The sequence below is a fragment of the Tachypleus tridentatus genome, chromosome 13, assembly GCF_004210375.1.
Source record: "Tachypleus tridentatus isolate NWPU-2018 chromosome 13, ASM421037v1, whole genome shotgun sequence".
Taxonomy (NCBI): Eukaryota; Metazoa; Arthropoda; class Merostomata; order Xiphosura; family Limulidae; genus Tachypleus; species Tachypleus tridentatus.
The window spans coordinates 137,294,453-137,300,321 of record NC_134837.1 but is presented as its reverse complement, the minus strand read 5'-3'; the positions used below and the strand labels follow the sequence as shown (position 1 = coordinate 137,300,321).

General features: G+C 37.3%; 1 long non-coding RNA gene across 1 annotated transcript; it reads left to right on the top strand.

Moving 5' to 3' along the window:
* The first annotated feature begins 1,303 nt into the window (after nt 1-1,303).
* LOC143238505 (uncharacterized) lies at nt 1,304-5,496 on the top strand. Its single transcript, XR_013020616.1, has 2 exons — nt 1,304-1,511; nt 3,279-5,496. It is a non-coding gene; the product is annotated as an uncharacterized LOC143238505 (long non-coding RNA).
* The last annotated feature ends 373 nt before the right edge of the window (nt 5,497-5,869 follow it).

Below are 5,869 nucleotides of genomic sequence, written 5' to 3'. Positions count from 1 at the left end.
TTCATGGATAGAACAGATTTTCTGGCTAGTATCAAATAGTTGTTGGCAATAATGGCAGAGTTCACCCAGGAAATTTCCAAAGACTGTGTGATATAGATAATTGGATGGGTGTTTATTTGTATAATAAATAAGTAATTAAGCTGGACACGTTTTTAATAAACAAGTAAAACATTTACTTAAACAACAAAAATAAAAGTAGCACAGTGAAGAAGTCAACAGTCCTTTATTTAATTGGTGTTCATTCTTGAAGATTACTTTCTTTTTGGATTAAATGTTAAAACACTAAACATACAGATATTTCAGAAAAGAATAGAACCTTCGTTGTTGGTCAACTAATGACGAACATAACTAAAAAGATATGCTATGATATATAAGTCAAGTTGCTCTTTTTTTTTCTCGTGAACAGTTTCACCTCAATCTGAAACTTTCAGTAAACGAGCAACAGTTACACTAACATCAGAATTTTTAACTCAATAATGTGTGTGGCACCCCCACGTGCTGCAATAATTTCCGCTAGGCGGCGTGGCATACTCTCAACTGACGTTACGACTCTTTGATTTGGAATTCCGTTCCACTCTTCAGTCAGAGCTTGGCGTAACTGCTGTGTGGTTGTAGAGGGATCGTTCCTCTTCCTGACTGCACTGTCAAGTTCATCCCAGAGGTGATCTATCGGGTTGGTTGGCAGTAAGTTGCGGTCCAGGATGTCCTGATACACAGCACCAGTGACGTTTTGATCCAGAATGACCAACTCGCTGACAGCTGCAGAACAGAATGCACCCCAGACGTGCACTGAACCTCTGCCTCCTGCGACGCTGGGTTGAACATTTTCATCGTTCAGTTGTTCTCCAGGAAGCCTGCACACCCGTATCCGTCCATCAATGGGGTAGAGCAGAAATCTGGATTCGTCAGCAAAAACTACATCATGATTCCAGTGTGCGATCGTCAGATTACGGTATCGCTGAGCCCACTGCAGCCTGCTGTTGCGATGCCTAGCTGTCATTTTAGGCTTCTTGAGTTTCTGTTTTGCTCTATATTCAGCTTGCAACAATTGTCGATTAACCGTCTGGCATAAAATCCGGATCAGTTGTTTCGCACGTAACTCAAAAGCAGTCGACCTGGAAAACATCATACGGTTTCGACGAGCAATGGCGAAGATCCGGGGATAATCGCGTGTGTAGTGGCTCGTGAACAGCCCGTAGGTCTGCTTGAACTCACACTTCCGGTTGCAGCTCTTCTTCTGAGAAGTCTGTTGACAGTCTACCTGGATATACCAAATCGTCTAGCAATATCGTTTTGTTTCAACCCAGCGTTGTCGTAGGCAAACCTACGTTAGTAGGACCTGGCATAATGTCTAAAATATTTACAGAGTTGAAAACGCGTCGCCAACAGGTAGAGTACAAAAGTAACAGCAAAATCCCTGGCTTTTATACCTCACCAGAAACACTGCGTTTGGGACAAGTCTCAGAACACTCCCGTGTTCAAGGGATTAAACCAACTCAAAATGAACTCAGGTAATGCAAAGTAGTAGAGAAATAAAACTTGAAAGTTTAAAGGCATTATATAAAGTGAATTTAGTATTAAAATGATATAAATGATCAAAAATCACATTTTTGAACATGTAACAACCTATAATTAAAATGTTGTTGTAACATAGTCAAATAACATTTATATTTGACATGTATTTTGATGCAGCAGGTATGTTGCTTGACAAAATATCTTCTAGTAACATCCTTTTATAAGCAGTTTGGTGATATTTATATAACTGAATATTATTTGATTAAGTATTATTTAAAAACATCGATATGGTTAACACAGTAAACAATTGTATTAATATGTGCATAATTGTTCTAAAAATAAAGAAATTGAGAAAATAGAAACATCTGTTTAAATGTATAGTTTTAATAACGGAACTAGTGCGATTTGAAGAAGCAGTTTTCTCACAACTGACACGTGAATAATGTGCTAGCATTCATATTATTAACTTTAGTTGATATTTTTAGCCATTAAATTATCCGGGTTTTTTTTAATACTGTTCACTACTCGTGGAATTTCATATATTACATTCAGTATCATATTTGTATATGTTACTAACTATATAGTATTGACTACAACTGAATAATATTACCTGTTTTTTGTGTGAAAAACACGGAGACTTCATCCGTAATTAGTCGGATTGATGGCAGTTTGATTTGTATGACTCCTGTATTCTTAGAAACCATATAACCAACTATCAGGTATACACGAACACGTTGCTAATGGCTTAGAACGCTGATAGAATGTATAAACGCTGTTAGTAATTTTCTTATTTTCAGTACTGAGGCAGCTTACGAACTTTGAGGCTAACTAAATGCTAATTCATCATCGGTAATTCTCAGGCATAAATACCTGGTGGCGCTCATGTCCTGTTCAGGTAGCCTTCACTAATTTAGCTGAAATAAAAAGTTAACCAGCACCACTTTACGCTAACTTTTGGGATAATTTTTTACAAACGAATAATGGAATTGACCGACTTCCCACGACTGAAAACCCGAGCTTGTTCGGCAAATTATGAGTCGATTGCTTGAACCACCAAGCCATGTCAGTTATTAATTTTCTTAATTTCAAACAGAGACAAACAGTAAAAACTGAGCATCAATTTTACTTTTGAGTTAACTTCTTCCTTGTAATCAGAGCTTTCAGACATAGTTATTATGCTTTAAATTGGTTGGTAATGTAAGTGTTTATGTTTCTATAAATGGAACAAGTACTTTATTATGTTTTCTGATATGAAGTAGTTGGATAAAAACAAGCAATTGTACAAAAAAAGCTGTACGATAAACAGATATGTTAAAGCATTTTTGTTTATTTATACAACAAGAGTGGTTATTACATTTTGAAACTGTTTTAAAAATAACCATATTACTTTTAGTGCCATGTCGAAAAAAATGTGTCTCTAGATGTGTAATTACATTGTATAAAAAGGTTCGTCATTATTTGTGTTTTGGCAGACTATTGTGATTTACAATTGGAAATAATTTAGTTATTGAATTTTTTAGGTTTCATACTTAGATATTTCTACAGTGTAGCATAAATCGTTGAACAAGTCAAAATGTACGTATTCATAGACGTTATTCTACAAGTGGTTCTATAGCACCAAGATTTAGATATTCGAGGATGCCATTCTAAAGGTCTTTTTACAGCACCGAAATTTAGATATTTATAGATGCTATACTACTAGTCGCTCTACAGCATCGAGATTTAGATCTGATCAAAAAGTTTTAAAACTTCTTTTCTTACAGGTACCACTACAGAGGCAGTGAGCTTCAATGAGGTGTGTAAAAAGTACAAATAGTGATCTACCCCACGAACAAGCTATTTCGCCAGACCTTAAACCCGTGTTGCGGCCCACCGCTAGTACAGCGGTATGTCTCCGAATTTACAACGCTAAAATCAGGGGTTCGATTCCCCTCGGTGGGCTGAGCAAATAGCCCTTTGTGGCTTTGCTATACGAAACACACACACCCCGTGTTGCGAAAACCATATTCAAAGACAGACGTATCTTTTGCCCCTGTCGTAATGAAGAAAAGACAAAAAAGAAGAGCAATTTGTTTGCAACAAGATTTGTGTGAAAAATTGTTATAGAAAATAGTTACATAACAACAAAAATATGGATTTTGAAATTCTGCCTTGTACATCATTAAAATACAGAAGGACGTGAAGTCTAAAGTCGTAATAGATATGGAAAATAGGTACTTAAGAATAACAATATTGATATTTCCCCACTGTTGGTCTACAAGACCATTAAAACAGTAGAGGATATGAACTATAAAGCTGTAATTGCTAGAGACTTAGCTATTTAACAATTTTGAAAGGAATGTTGAAGAGCTTCCAGTTTATTGACATGACAGGCCATCAACAAAATAAACCATAATAATTCCAAATCTGTATTTGTTAGAGAAAGCAAAAACAATAGCGGTATTGAAGAATTTCCAATAGGTTTGCCTGGCAGAAGATTAAAACTGAAGTTCCAAGAGAAACTATCTCTCTAACAATTATAATACTGATATTGAAGAACTTCTTGTTTGTTTGTCTGGCAGAACTATAAAATATTAAATGACAACAAATTTAAATGTTATAGTTGATAAAGATTAAGTTTTTAACAACAAACTGGCAGGAAAAGGGACATCCGACTGTCTAATTAAAACAAAAAGCATTGCGATGACTGTTGGGCGGTACTGACGCAAAATGATTTCTGCCCAGTGCTCTAAATGTAAAGTGAAGAAATTCAACCAATCGCGGGTAAACTGGAGGCCTATCACAATTTCCTCCATTGTTTTTCGGATATTTTCCAGGATTATGGCACATCTTCTCGAGCAGGCAGTGCAGATAACTCCCAGACAGCGCACATTTATTCCTCAGACAGGATGTAAGTATTCAAAATACCAACCAAATCAACCTACTCGAAGGTGTCAAACAAGTGGATCCAATGTCTGCTATACTCTTTAATATCGCTTTGGACCCTCTTCTGCGAAAGCTAGAAGAGCAAGGCCGAGAAATACTGCTGAATAAGAAACTGGAACCAGTCACAACCCTAGCATATGCTGATGATATGGCAGTTCGGGCAAAATACCACGCCAGTCTCCAGGAATTTTAAACATAATGAACGAATACTGTTCGAGTAAGAGTGCCTATATGCTGATAAGAGGGTCCAATAAGACCTTCACTATTAACGCCGGCCCTCTTTGGTCAGTCAATGGTGACAGACCCTTGGTGATCGGACCCATACAGTCGTACCAATATCTCGGAGCAAGTGTTTGTCCATGCCTTCATGGCCTATTGCTTGCTTTACTCACATCATCGTGACAAGGCTCCAGCAATTATGAAGCTGAAGTCTCTCATTCTAACGTTAAAGATCAAAACGTATTTGAGACTTATCTATTCTTTGGACAAAATAACATCGTACTTGGCAGAAGAAGATGGTTTGCTGGGAGCTATCCGATCTGGAAGTCTGACCAGAGATCAAGAACATATCATTCTAACTAAAGAGATATAGAAAGGAAAAACTGGGAAAGACTTGCCCTACAAGGGCATGGTGTAGAGCTCTTCAAAGGCCAAACATCTGCGAACCACTTGTTACCTAAACAAATGGGTGAAGTGTCTGGCTCTAAGGGCAAATGTATACCCAACAAAAGAGACACCCTATAAAGCCACGAGAGCGACCCTATGTCATCTTAGCGGTCAATGTGCGATGTTAAAGTCAATGCGAATATGCAATCACAAGAAAACCTGTGACCACTTGGTAAAAGAAACCTCCTCTAAAGGGTGAAAGGTTCCTTACAGATACAGATAGTGGTGAACGCCAACGATCGGATCTGATCTTCCATCGTGATAATAAAGCGGTGGTTGTTAACTTGACAGTCCGTTATGAACTCATGTATAAATCGTTACATGAAGCATACGAGTTAAAGGTTTCTAGATATGAAGATCTAGCACCTTAAATAAAAGATCTCACAGGTGCTATTTCGGTTGTTTTTCATTGTCTCCCCAACCTGAATATTTTGAAGAGTTCTTGTGTAGGCGTACAATCCTATATACGCTTGACATCTTATGGAAACTGAATAATGAAAAACATTTCGCTTGGTATGAATTGTCGACTTCATTTGAAGTATCGTCGCACATGAATGTATTAACGTGTTTCCCAATGTCCCTATCTACTTTCTAGCGAAACCACAGCCAAGGAAACGGGATTGGAGAAATACAGTCAAATCATTTTGCAACAATAATGATACACTCTTCATTGCCAGAGTAAATCTTACTCCAACCATAATTGAACCCGAAACAAAGTTTGATACTGAATAAACCTTAGGTAGAGAAACATTAACAAAACCAC